General features: G+C 33.5%; 1 pseudogene; it reads right to left on the bottom strand.

Moving 5' to 3' along the window:
- Positions 1 to 11,233: 11,233 nt before the first annotated feature.
- On the bottom strand, positions 11,234 to 13,843 carry LOC130805654 (uncharacterized; annotated as a pseudogene).
- Positions 13,844 to 15,078: the final 1,235 nt, after the last annotated feature.

Below are 15,078 nucleotides of genomic sequence, written 5' to 3'. Positions count from 1 at the left end.
TTGCATTGTATTGTTTTATTCCATGATTCATGAGAAAATAGTCTCTAGGTTTAGAGGCATTATGGATCATTAGCATGATTACGGAATAATTAGGGTGTTTCAGTTTAATTTTGGCTTGTCTGTGACCTTTGGATAGTTCTTAATAACTTTATGACTTTTAGCCTCGAAGCATGGATCTTAAAGGACGAAAATCTAGCCCTTTAAGGTGTGCTTAACCTTCCTTGATAACCATAGATGGTTAATCATGCATGATGAAGTTTTTGTGCTCTCAAAGTCATGTTTACACTATTAGTTTGGATGCCTAAAAGCCACGTGAACTCCTTAGTCACTCCTAAAAGATAAATTTAGGGCCATCATCTTATGTACTTTTGAATTCATGATTGATTATCACTGGTGTTATATGATGAGTCTCTAGTAATGGTATGAGTTTAAGACCGAGAAAGTTACGACTCTAGTTCAAGATATCTCGCTCTTTATTGTCGGAATATAATAAATTGAGGTAACGTTTCTATAAACTAGTCATTAGCCAAAATTGTATGTTTTTGCTGTGAGTTATAGATCTTATAATTAATGTGTTAGCCCCAAAGCTCTAGAATTTAGTCAATTGTTTGCTTGCTTTCATGTAGTTACTAGTTTTGCAAATCATATATCAAAAATCAAAATTATGCAATTTCTAATCCACATGCCTAATTACAAAGAAAATCTCTATTGATACAATCCCTTTGTAACACCCGAATTTCCTCCCGTCCTTTACGGTTTTGGTTTTGTTAAGGAGTCGGGTCGGAAATTCTGGGGTGTTACACCCTTACTTGCTAGTAGTGCTAGCCATTAGAAGATATTTCATATGTTATAAATATTGTTTGTCTAGAAAGGTCCTAGTGAATTTACTAATGATTTAGGATCCGTTTATCAGCTTACCACGCTTCACAATGTTGAAGGTTGCTAATTATAAGTCTTGTTATATGCACTCTCAATGGACAATACAATGATTATTTTTTCTAAACTCCACATATACTTTGTAGAATCAATCTTAGCAACCCAAAATATATATATAGTTTCTTATAGGTTAATACGTCTTAATTAGATCTTTAAATTGTGCTATATTAAATTCTTACCCAATAACAAATTCAATACCAACAAAATAAGTATTATTGCTAACACAATATCTATGAGTCGATCAACAAAGGTTTAACCTCGTAGTTTGCATTCAAGGCTAACTTACAACAAATCAATATAAGACACCAGTGAATTATATCCACCTAGAACAATTGACTGGCACATGAAGTCCTTACCTATTAAGAGACTACAATAGAAAAGAGTCTAAGAACAAAGCTTCATTTGCTCATTAAGTCCTTACCTAAAACTATTGGAATTCTATATAATTCTTATAATACAATCACTAAAACCTCAATAGTTTTGAGTTAGATGATGAAAAAAATGCAACCCAAATACTCCCTTTAATCTATACTATTTTTCCCATTAGGGGATTGCATACTTGTCAATATAGTAATCCAATCCTTAATATCTCTAATTATGAAAAATTAAACGTTATTAAAAAGTTAATACTAACAAAATTACATTTAGGTTTTTTGACTATGTATAAACTTATAGATCCCAGTCGGGTATGGATTCTTGGGATTTATCCGTGAAGTACAAGCTCAATGATGTTTACATAACGTATTTAAAGATCACTTATTCTAAATCTGATGAGGTTAAGTTCTACGAGTATGTTTGGAATACATATATTATCCCTTAGCACCAAAAACGGAATGACTTTTTACTCTTAATAAACTTAAGACTAAAGTTAGTTTGGCTCACCTCAACTTCACTATGGAAGAACATCGCTCCATTTGTGGCAATGCAAAGAAAAATGTTGAACATTTGTTTTTCAAATGTCGTTATAGTAAGGTTTACCTTATGAATATAATGAATTAATTGGAGTTTAATACCTCTTGTGATTGTATGAGTTGCCTTTACAAGAAAGTGAAGAGACTGAAGGTCTCTTCTTTTCGAAAAAACGTATCTTTATGTTGAAATCAGTGGTATGGTATCATATTTTAAAGAAGAGGAATGATTCTTTATGGAAGTTTCAAGTTGTGATTCCTATTAGACTTATATCTCTTATTAAGTTTGAGTTGAAAACTCAAATTCTTCATCTTTGTAAGAAATAATGTTAAATGACTAAATGCATGGATAACCTCTAAGCTTTATGTCCTATTGCAACTTTTCTTTTACTATATTTTATGTTCATTCTTTTGGGTTTGTTTTACTTTAGGCCTAGTATGTTTCATTATTCAGTTCTTTCTTGCCTTTGCTCTTACATTTTTCATGCTTTGACTTCTTTTATGTTGTAGCTTTGTTAATTATTTGGCTCTCGAGTGCTTCTGTTGCATGAGCCACAATAGTTGATCCTTTCTAGTGTTGTTTGGATGGTTTCGTTCTTTTGTAGATCATTGCTTGGTCTTGATATACATGCTTTGAGCTCTTAGATTTATTTCTTGACTACGTGGTTAATTATTTCTAAAATATCATTCTAACTCCTTACTTATGTTGGCTTGGTTGTTTTTTGGTCTATATTTGTTATCTTTTGAGCTCTTAGGCTTTTCTCTTGACAGATTATTCTTTTTCTAATTCAAGCTTTATGGTTTCTCTCATTTTCTTTTAAGTTGATAATGTGATGTTAGGAAGTTGGCAAAGGTTTTTGGTTAGACTTATTCTTTGTGCTCCTCCTTTACTTTCTTCTTCTCTAGTTGTATGGTTATTTGTTGGGATCTAATTAAGTTGTTTTATATGATTACTATAATTCTTAAAGCGTTTGGATGTCTCCTGGACTAGTATGGTTGTTTTTAAGATTCATGTTTTGGCTATTGTTTGCATGTACTTTTGTTATTAGTTTTTGCGTAATATATTTTTTAGTCGTTGTAGTTTTGGTCCATTAGGGCTTGGAAAAGATTCTAGTTTAGATGATTTGTCTTCCTCCCTTTTGATTTATCTTCCTGCCTTTGCGTGTGAGATATTTTTGATAATAAATTTTTTTCTTTTATAAAAAATAACAAACTAAGAGCGATTAATAAAGAATGTTAAATTTTAAATGAGACAATTATTATTGGAGTATCAATTTAACATAATGATATTTGAGAATACAATTTTATTAGTCATTATTGTATTAGAGACATTACGAGAAATTCTATTCTTATTAGAATACTTTGCGAATAACAGCCTTGAAAGTTTAAGTGTTTTGCGAATTACAGATTCGAAGTATAATTTTTGCGAATTACAGCCACCAATTTTTAATTGTTCATAGTGTTCAAGCCATATGATATTGACCTGGTTCTTTCAGTTTTTACCTTTGACTTTACCTTCTCCCCTTTCAATTAAGTACTATAGTTAACTCATTAACTCAACTATCAACGTCCTCTACCTTTAAACCTAAATAGCCCCAACGTCTCTATTTTCTTCTTCTTCAAACGTTTCTCTCTCTCTCAACACTCTCCATTGCTACTGAAGGTAAGCTTTTTCTTAAAGCTTAATTTTTTTGAAATTGTATTTCACTACGTTTTAATGGGTCTTACAATTTGAATTTAAGGTTACTTTATAACTATCCAAATCCTCTTCTATTAAACCCTAAATTAATTTGCAGATGTCGAATTTCTCTCAAACCTATGCCAATCGAATGGAGTGCTTTTGTGGATATGATGTTTGTGTTCAAAGAGGGTGAACTAATGATAACACTGGAAGAAAAAAAAGTTGCTTGTCTTGATTATGATGTTCTCAATAACCTTAGGGGATGGAATTGCTTTCGGTGGGTAGACATAAGCATGATTGAATGACATAAAGATGTCATCTTGATGCTAATTGAAGAAAAGAAAATGCTTCAAAAAGATGTTAATACTTTTAGAAGGAGGTTGGAGCTAGTTAACAAGAAGTTGAAAAAGACAACTTCTGATCGAGTCATGTGTTTATGATGTATCCACAGAGGGTTTGGAGATGTGGATACCTTATCAATTGTACCCTTGTTCTTATTGTTGTTTGGTTTATTAGTTACTTTGTTTAAGTTTGTAATGTGCTAAGTCTATTGGTTGTGGAACCTTGTTAGTGTTCCCCTACTTTTGGTTTTTGAAGTTATGTAAGGGAACCAATGATGCGATTTTGCAATCAATATATATGAATTATCGTTTTCACAATTTTATCTTATCATTAAGTTCTACCCATCATCAAAATACAAGATTAATTATTTCAAAGCATCAAAATACATAAAAGTAGCTTAATTAGCAAACAAGACTAACTTAAACTACAATAGTTCCTACATACTCCTTCCTATCATCAGACACAAACAAGGACTAGGTATCTAGATACTCCTGCCTATCAATAATAGTGGAAGTTTGAGACAAGTTAACATTTGAAGTTAAAGCTTGAGAAGTGTTGATAGTAGATGATTGATTATTAAGCCTCTGAGCTCTTATTTTAGCAATGTAAGGATCTTATTGTTGTGGCATGCCTCCCTTTTCTTTTGTTTGACTTGGGGGTGTAGGTGGTTCTTTAGATGTGCACTTTCTCTTGTTATGTCCAATTTTCTTGCATTTTGAACATCTATTTTTCTTTCTAACCTCCCTTCCAACTCTCTCAGCTCCTATTTTTTACTTTTTATTGCTCTTCTTCACATCAGGTTCCAATTTCCTCTTTTTCAAGATGGTCTTTCAGGAAGCTTTTTGTGGGTTTGGTTGGGTGTGTGGGGGTTTTTTCCCTGTCAACAGGTCCAGGCATGGGCTTAATTACAGGTGAAAAAACCTTTTGCATATATTGCCTTCCTATAATAATCATGCACAAAATCTTCTAGATACCCCTACTTTCCATTATAGTGGCATAAACATGATGACATGGGATTCCAATAAGTTGCCATCTATAGCAAGTACAAGACCTCGTATCCAAGTCAACTAAACATGTTTGATCTTTGTAGTCAACCTCAAACAATGTACTACTTGCTATCCTAACAACACAACACTTGTAAGCTTCCTTGGTCCAATCAAACTACTTCTTAACATGAGGCATCAACCCACCCTCTAATGTGGTAACCCCTTCCCTTTTGCTATGATGCCTTTGCATGATATAACTTAGCATCCATTTTATACGAGTCAAAATGCCTTTGTCCCTCGCTGGTTTAAAACATGGTTGAAGGATTCACACATGTTGTTGAGCAACATATTAGATTTGCACACTATGTCAAATGCATGCCTACTGCAAGCTGATGGGATCGTATTGAAGCCATGTATGTATGAGCCTCACCGTTCAGTTTCTACAACTCAATATATATGCCAAAAAGTCTCAAATTTAAAAGTATACCTTAATAGTAGCCTTAGAAACTTACCACAAAATGTATTTAAACCATTTTTTCTTAAAAATTGTTCCACACAATGTCTCCAACAATATCTTGAAAAAGATTCTAGAACCACATATTCAAGTGCCTTTATTAGACCTTTTTGTCTGATTGACATGCATGTGTAGCCCTCACCATTTCATTACTCAATGTCTTAATAAGAAGTGTCAAAAACCAAGTCCAAGAATGATGATCCTCCACATCCACAATAGCTAAGGGTGTTCATATGCGGGCATCCGACATTTTGGGTATCCGAAAAGCCTGGTACCCGGTTAGTCGGGTACCTATTTTAAAGGCCCGTGTTCGAGCACAATTAATGTGGGTACTCAAATTTTAGGTACACGGTAAGTCGGGTTGGGACAGTGGGTTACCTCTAAAATATAATATCAACCTATGACACTTAATAATAGAGCACAAGTGACCATCATCAGACTTCAGAATATGGTAATCTGCTCTTCAAGCGTTGTAGATCTACAAGTTGCTCCTTCTCTTCCTCAGCTACAGCAAAACACGTTCAAATTGAATAAATCATAAATGGCAACTGAAAAATTAAACCAAATTGATCAATATAATATCAGAGTAGTAGAATGCAATAGATATATTCACGATCATAATTATCATAGTCCCGATTCTGATCTACGATTCTACGATCTTACGATTCAAAAATAGGCGATCGATTCGGACCGTAGGTAGGATCTTAATCAAGTAGAATCTGCGATCTTACTTAGCTCAAGGATTTAGGTGGTAGGATCATAACACGATTCTACGATCTTACGATCCAACGATCCGATCCTACATGGGTAGTTTGAATCGTAAAATATTTTCATATAATACATATTTCACTTATGTATAAATTTATATTTAAAATAATTATATCAATACCATTATAAATTTTAAGTTTTTTTTGAATTGCAGTTTAAAAATGATTATTAAAAGTAGTTTTTTTACAAAACCTTAATAGATGAAGTCAAATAAGTGTTTACTTACACCTTAACTAGAACTTAAAAAAGAGAACAAAGATAATTGATAATCAGTAATCTAAAGCACATTAATGCATATTTATAGGATCACATGATCCAACGATCCGATTCTACCGATTTTGATCCTGTCTCCTCAATGATGCTAGGTAGAATCTTGATCCTAATAACCTTGTTCATGACCATTCAACTTCACAGTAGAAAGCAGTAGACAACACAACATGTGTTTAAACAATAGAAAACAGTGTTAGAAATTAAAATGACCTTAGTCACAAAGAAATCAAACTATTGAAAAAGTTAATTCTGGAGGTAAAACTATTAATCAAGAGATTCTTGAATAGAGTGCACTTATTCTCATTTTAGTAATTTATTTTTGTTTGAAGGAAAGTGCCTTTTGAAAATCCTAAAAACCTAGTCTTTTCTCATTTAAGCGGGTCACCAATACCCGCTAAAATTTAATATATGCCCATGACTCGACCCGGTTAAGGCGAGTCGGGTACTCGACCCGCATGTTGTAATTTTTTTGAAATTAACCCTCCATTTATGTTGTGGGTCAGTGGGTCGGGTCTGGCGGCTTGGGTATTTATGAACAGTCCTAACAATAGCCTATGCTATTGGGTAAAATTTTTTGTTCCCATCTTTACCCGATGTTGTCAAACATATCCCAGGGTATGCCCCTATTAGATGACATCAATCTAAGCCTATATAATAGGTCTGAAACAAGAAATAAAACCATCATTTACTGGCTTGAAGCACATGAACATACTCTGAGACAAAGGTGTGTCTAACCATGTAGACCTTACACAAACCAAGACACTACTACCAATTGAAAACCTTTATGTATTGTTCTACACCATCACCCTACAACATTACTACCTTAGCCCTAGCCCTAGCATACTAACACTTGTGGTAACCAACAACTATTCCATAATCCTCTTTTACTTTACTATGTAACCCCTTAATTAAATCTCACTCTAGATACCTTCTCCATACCTCTAAATACCTAAAAGCTAGGAACTTGGAAGTCAACTTCCTAGTGTGATGTTTATTCCTACACCGATGTTCTAAATTACATGTATTAATTTGCATGGTTTCTCCTTCTCTTAATTGACTAGCATGAATATAAAAATTGCAAGTGTATTTCTCACATAAACACCTAAATCTCACAGCTCTTTTATTATTCCATGGACACTTATTACACATATCTACACAAATTGCATCAAATATTTTTGTATTGTTGTGTTGAGAATAGATAATCATACTTGTTCTCTATGGCATGTTGTTGCACAACAGCTCTTAAAATTTCAATATTCGGAAAAACCAACACAGTTTGAGTATTATTTTCCCACGGAAATCAGTCTTTGGATTGAAGACTAGATACCTATACCGACTTTAGAATGAAACACCTCAGATATATTCATACTCCTTTTCTTCATCATTTACAAGCTTTTTGGGACTTCCTTAGAAGATTTACCACCACCACCCATTGTTCTGTCCATATCACCGAGGACAGTCTCACCAATATGCTTTGAGAACAGATCTGCCTATATAGCATCATTAAAGTCATCATCTTCTAAATCAATATCAGAATCATTTGAATAACCCACAAACAAAGTCGTTCTACCCTTAAGCTTACCTTTACCTTTCTTTTGCCTTTAACCTGGACACCAACTCTAATCTATTGCTTTTTCTGCTTTTTTTTCTTTTTTTTTTGTTAATTTAGATTGCTTAGTGTGTGTTTCTGGTGGTGGAGAAGGAGGAGGCAGTGTAGGTAGAGGTGAACTGTGTAATTGTGTTCTAATTAAATAATGCGAGATGGGGGAGGATCAAAGTGAATATGTGCTTTCCTGTGTAACTAGTTGTAGGAGTGGATCAGAAGGTGCTTGAGGATGTGAAGGTGGTGGAGATGAATAAAAAGCTACTTCAGAAAGAAGAGGTGGTGGTGAAGATGAATGAGGAGTTGCTTCAGGAGGAGGTGGTGGACATGAGTCAGAAGGTTGTGGATGTGGTATTGAAGCTGAAACTATTTTCTTTTTAAGAAGAGTAGGTCTTGTTCTTACCACATGCTTTATTCTAGGTTTAGTATATGGCTATGGTTGTGAAGGTGGAGGTGGAAGTGGTAGCAGTGGAGGAGGAGCTATCTTCCTCTTAATGGGAGGTTTTTGCCTTTTAGGTAGAGGTGGTGGCACTTGGGTTGGAATGGATCTATGTGGTTGTGTATGTTGGGGTGGTTATGTTGCAAGTGGTTTAATGTTTTATACCTTAAGTACCTCACACATAGGTAAGTTTTGACATGGTTGGAAAAACTAGAAGATGACTTATATAGTTGTGCTCAACTAAGAGAATCTTTTACTGGTTTGGTCAAATTCCTAGGGCTCCTCTTAACTTCAGTTATGGTCCTCTTTGTGGGCTCCATTCATCCATCACCACATACAAAGTGACAAAACCTTCCTCATCTAATGTATCTAAAACAAACACTGCATAGTCTTATGTTTTTATCACTTTCTTTCCGTCAGCTAAACTCATACCATCTTTGTACCATATATTAAATGGACACCTTATATTCAATGTTCTCCTAACAGTACCATAAACATATTTAAAGAACCACTCAATTATAGGAACAACAATTTCAGTATTCACATACCCATTAGCATAATTTACTGCATTACCTACATTTACAAACCTACCAGGCTACCACCATAAAAGAACTTTAACATTACTGAGTTATTAGAAATGGGCATCTGGAATTTCAATACACATATAGAACAACAATCCATTTCAATAAACGACCCTAAAGTAAAGTAATGGGAAGAAATTGTAAAAAAGAGCAAACGAATTTGAAATCCATTTACAATCAAAATCCTAAACTTACAACAGTCATCAGCAGTATCAAAAACCCTAAACTTATAACAATTAGGAGGAATAGTACAAGAACTTACCTTGTTCGATGGTTATTAATGACAGACGAAGATGAAGCTTCAATGGCAATGGAGTTTGATGTATGGGTTTGTACGCCAAAATGAAACATCAAGGAATTAATTACAGTGGTTGGGGGTAATTTATTTTTAAATTCAATGAGGGAGTTGGGTAGTTGAGTCAAAGAGAAAGCCAAAGATAAAAATAAGAAGAAACAGGTCAATATGTATAGATCTGGTCATATGGCCTGAACACTGTCAACAATTAAACTTTGGTGGTTGTAATTCGAAAAAATTAAACTTCAAGGATATAATTCGCAAAACACTCAAGCTTCAAATTACCAAACACAACATCGATACAACCACTTTACCGAATGACCTACTAAAAGACCGTTGACCAAGGTAAATAACCTTTCACTTTCAATTAAATTCATTAATCTAACCAAATTATCCTATTACCCCCAATTAAACCCTTCTTCCCCAACCTCTTTCTACTCCTCCTCAATCACCACCATTTCCCCACCCCAACATCACCACCACCACCACCATTAAAAACCCTTTTTTAATTTTAGGACTACTAACACCACCACCACTACCATCTAACCGGATAAGTTTATTTAGGTAGCTGAAGTTTCCCAAACTCAAAGATATTTTCCCAGTATAGCTATTCTTACTTAGATCAAGTTGCTCAAGGTTTACTAGTTGTCCCAACTCATATGCAGTGTCGTTCTTGACATTTCGTGGGCCCTAGGAAAAATATAAAAATGGGGCCCCTTCTATAATATTTCAAAATATAATTTCGCATCAAGAAAGTACAAAAAATTCACATAAAATACGTAATATTCATAAAGTATTAAAATACTTTATAAACCAAGCAGTAAAGCAAATTATAATCATTTTCCTTCAATCTTTATCGACCCCATCAGTCCTAGAGAAATCTCCTTGTATCATTATCACTTACAATGATAAAGCAAAAAAATCACAAAAACTTATTTCTACGAACATTTCTGAAAGCAAAATCATTAATAATAACATTTGTATCAATTTTCGCTAATAAATCTTTTTCGATTGATAATATGGCCAAACCATTCAACCTCTCTTGTGACATTGTGACCTCAAGTAGCTTTTAATCAGTTTTAGCAAGAAAAACTTCTTTCTGCCAAAAATCATTAAGTTTGAGAAGGCTCCTTTTTATTTAGGATGTATATTCCTTATTCTAGTAATAGAAAATCTTTTGTCGAAAAAAAAAACTTCTGTCTGCTGATGCCACAGTTACAGGCAAAGTTAAAAAAATTCTATAAGCAATTAAAGCATTTGGATAGCAATCCGCATACTTTAAAACCTTAAGAATATCAAGAGCAAACATTTACTCATTTGGTAGTGTCATTTGTAACACTTTTAATTCAGAATAAAAATCATCAAAATCAACATCAGACGAATCAACATGAGAAAATGTGGGGTGAAAAATTAACACAAAAGTCTCTCGATTCATTGTTATTTAATGCTTTCAACCTATTTAAATTAAACAAAGCTCCAAAATTATTTTCAAATGTTTGCAATTGCTCAAATCTTGTTTCCAAATAAGAGATTGCTATGTCTACAACTACAAAAAAGTACTTAATTCTAAATATATCATCTGGAGATTGAATTTGTTCATCCTCACCAATTTCATCAAATTGTCTTTTTCTAACTATACGACGTTCAGCAAGATGATTTGCCTCTACACCCATTTCTAGTGCAAAACTTTTAGCAATTTCTAAACTAGTAGCAAAACCTTTTTCCCTATAATTTCTGAAAGACATTAGTATGCCTCTTACTTGTTGTATGCAAGTGTCAATGCAAATGGACTTAGATTGCAATTTTTTACTCAGCATATTCACAACAAATAAAATATCATACCAAATCACCATACCATGAATAAAGTCAAATTTCTTAAGTGCATTAGCCAAACTCTTAGCTTCACTCTTTTATTTTGCATCTTCGCAAGATTCAAATAGTTTTAACAAAGCTTTTCTTATTTGGGGAGTTTGATATCTAATAGCCTTAATACTTTTTATCCTACTTTCCCATCGAGTATTACACAAAGACTTCACGGTTAATCCAGGAACATTCTCAAGTAAAATATCCCATCTTTTTATAAAGCTCGAAAATAAAGAATATACATGTTGAACAATTCCAAAAAATGAGATAGTTTTTTCACAAGAATGGGCCATATCACTCACAATAAGGTTCAAACTATGGCAAGCACAAGGCATGTATAAGGCCCTTGGATTAATTTCAAGAAATCGACTTTGAACTCCTCGATATTTTCCTTTCATATTTGAGTCGCTGTCATAAACTTGACCTCTTACATCATTCATATTAAGATCAAGAGATTTCAAGACATCTTGTAAAACATTAAAAAGTCCCAAACCAGAAGTATCATCAACATTCAAAAATTCTATAAAGTACTCCTCGATCTTAAGATTTGACATGTTTACAAGACGTATAATTAAAGTCATTTGTTCTTTATGACTAATATCTGGAGTACAATCAGGAATAATAGAATAATATTTAGTCTCTTTAATGATCTTAACGATAGTACCTTTAACATTTTGAGCCAAAAGGGAAATCAACTCATTTTGAATTTCGGGCCTAAGGTAATGATCAAGAATATCATTATTTTGAATGCGTCTAACATGATCTTTCATTACAATATCGAATTCGACCATCATTTCAACCAATCCCAAAAACTTGCCATTACTATCTTGATAAAGTTTGTCGTTCGATCCTTTAAAAGCTAAGTTATGTGTACCAAGATATTTTATAGCACATAATATCCTAAAAAAACTTGTCTCATACGTTCTTTTTCTTTCGTAATCTCTTCCTGCAAACTTTTATCAATTGTTTGATTTTTATTCAATCTTTCTTTCAATTCATTCCAAGTTTTCATATTAGTCATATGTTGTACACTAATTTCATGTTTTTTTAGTCTAATGTTAATATGTTGTCAATCACTTAAACCCTCATTTGTTAACAAACTTCGATTATTTGCGGACTTAAACAATTTACAACAAAAACAAAACACTTTCTCAACACTTTTTGAGTAAATTAACCACTTTCGATCACTAACCTCACCATTACTCAATTTTCGAACAAAATAGAAATAGGAGAAATGTCTACGATTATCATCAAAAGGAAAATTAAGATTTAGTTCTCTAATAGGTCCCTTTTCCATAATAATGTCTCTTGATTTATTATCAAGTGTTATCAAAATCTTTGGGATCATAAGAATCCATAGGTGAGGTAGTTTTTACATTATCTTGCATATCAAGAGGCTCACTTAAATTATCAATTTCATCATCTTCATTGACATTATTATTCAAAAATTCATTAGCATTCATATCATCTTCATTGACATTATTATTAAAAAATTCATTGGCCTTCACATCATCTTTATTAACATTATTATTCAAAAATTCATTAGCATTAACATCATCAACCAAATTAACATTTTTACCAATATCATCATGTAAAGATTCATTTCATCATTATCATCATCCTACCCGGTGTATCCCGCTTATAGAATGAGGACAGGGTCTGGGGAGGGAAAGACGGCGGCAACTCATACCCATAAAAGAGAGCGCGGCCAAAGGAGTCCACCGGCTCAAGGAAGATAAGTAGACGTAATAACCACGGGAAAAAACTTAAAGGCCTATAAATAAAACAAAAGCAAAACCACTACAAAAAGAAAACATAGAACTAATAGAAAGTAAACGAGAAAAGCAAAAGGTTAAGACATCAAAAATCTAAGACATGTAAAGATTCATTTATATTCAAATTATGAAGGTCTTGCTCTAAAAATAAATTTATGAAGAGCTCCTTGTTGTGTTTTTTTTAGTTCCTTTTCTCTTTTTTTCCTTTTTCTTTTTTCACACCCAAATAAGTTTTTTTTTTAAGCAACATCTTGTATAAATGGGTAAAGAACAATAAGACCTGATAAATTACGGAATATGTGCTTTCAAAATTCAGATAAGCATTGAAATTTTGCCAAATTTCAAAATTCTGCATAATAAATTAGTATACATTAAAATGAGTATGCAAAATTAACTAAGACCAAAATAATTAATCTGTTAATAATCAAACAACAAAAGTAGACATTAAACCTTTGTGAGTGGCCGCCAATTTCCAGAAGATCTACTAAATTTCTCTAGTAATCGGTGTAACTTGTAAGTGTGAATATCTTTTATCTTAATTTAATTCAAACCATTTCAAAATAAGTATAAATTCGAATTAAAAATCTATCAAAAACCCCAAAATAGTCAAAAAAAAAACAATCAAAATGATAGATCAGGACAGATTCATATCGGAGAAAAATTGGAAGAGGACAACGGCAGCCAGTGAGCCAGAGCAAAATGGATCGGTGGGTTTTTAATTGAAAAATGGGGATAATGATGATAATAAATGAAATTGGGAAAAAAATTAAAGAGTTGAAAGTTAGATGTGATATGAATAGCCATAGTCATGAAAATTGGGAAAGGAGTTGATTTAGCCGAGAAGAAGAAATCAGTCGCAAAATGCTAATTAGAAGATGGAAAGTTAAGGACTCAGGAGCAGTAAATGGGATGAGGCGGTATTAACAGTGCATTTAATCACATGTGAAAACTGAAAAGTTAAGTTTAGATTTTTTTTTAATATTAAAGTATTTATATATTTTGGGCCCCTTATATTTTAGGCCCAAGGCATTTGCAGACCTTGCTTACCATAAAAACCGGGCCTGCTCATATGTGATTTCTCCTGTCAAATGATTATTGTGCAGATCAAGCAGCTCAAGCACTGTGGCATTACTAATATCATGAGTGAGATTACCCAAAAATTGATTCATATATGTTGTGCGACAACGGAAGCAAGTTCGTTGAACAATAATGAAACAATAAGAAAATTCAATGCAAAATAAGAAATTGACACGAGAGATTTAACGTGGTTCATTATCAATGTGATAGCTACATCCACCGGCACCAAGATCAAATAATTTCACTATGATCGCAAAGAATTACAAGATGAATCTCAATCACACTCACAAATTAATGGTTTTTTTGTGATCTCTCTCAGTTTTGTGAATCATCATATATTAATCTTAAAATAGGAGTTTATATACTAATGCCCAACAAAAGGAAGTTATTACATAATAAACACAAAGTAACCGTCCCAAAAGACTCCTCTCGTGAAAAGAAACTATTGTATTTCGCGAGCCGTGTACAACTATGCGAGCCGCGAAATGGAGACTGAACGCACTCCGCGCCCCGCAGACTGAGGCAGCAGCTTCTCCGCGCCCCGCGGACCTCCTCTTTGACCCATACTCACCTTCTTCAATGGTGCTTGCTAGTTTGAGTCACCATTAACAACAATATACAAGTCAAGAAAAACAAGATTCTGCAACCGCCCTATCTTTTTTGGTATTTGTCCTGAAAGTCGATTTTCTTCCAGCCTCAATCTCACCGATGACTCGCGATTTACAATAGCCGGTGACAACCCTCAATGCATGCATTCCCCAATAACAACAACTTGTTGAGCTTTTTCAATCCTAAGATTTCTTCTGGGATTCGACCAGTGATCTTATTCCTCGAGAGATCAAGCGTGTGGCTCACAATAATTCCCAAACTCGACAAGAATCGTCTAAGACACCGCGTTTCCCATTGGAAAAAGCTCTACAAAAACTTAAGTTCTCCTATCTGATAAGGTATAAAACCTAAAAGTTGATTCTTATCCAATTATATAGTACTCTGAAGGAATGCCCTTTTGATGGGTTGTTATTAAAGGAGGGGTTTTAATG

The sequence above is a fragment of the Amaranthus tricolor genome, chromosome 2 (assembly GCF_026212465.1).
Source record: "Amaranthus tricolor cultivar Red isolate AtriRed21 chromosome 2, ASM2621246v1, whole genome shotgun sequence".
Classification (NCBI taxonomy): Eukaryota; Viridiplantae; Streptophyta; class Magnoliopsida; order Caryophyllales; family Amaranthaceae; genus Amaranthus; species Amaranthus tricolor.
Note: the sequence above shows the minus strand (reverse complement) of the source record. Positions and strands in the feature narration are given on the sequence as shown.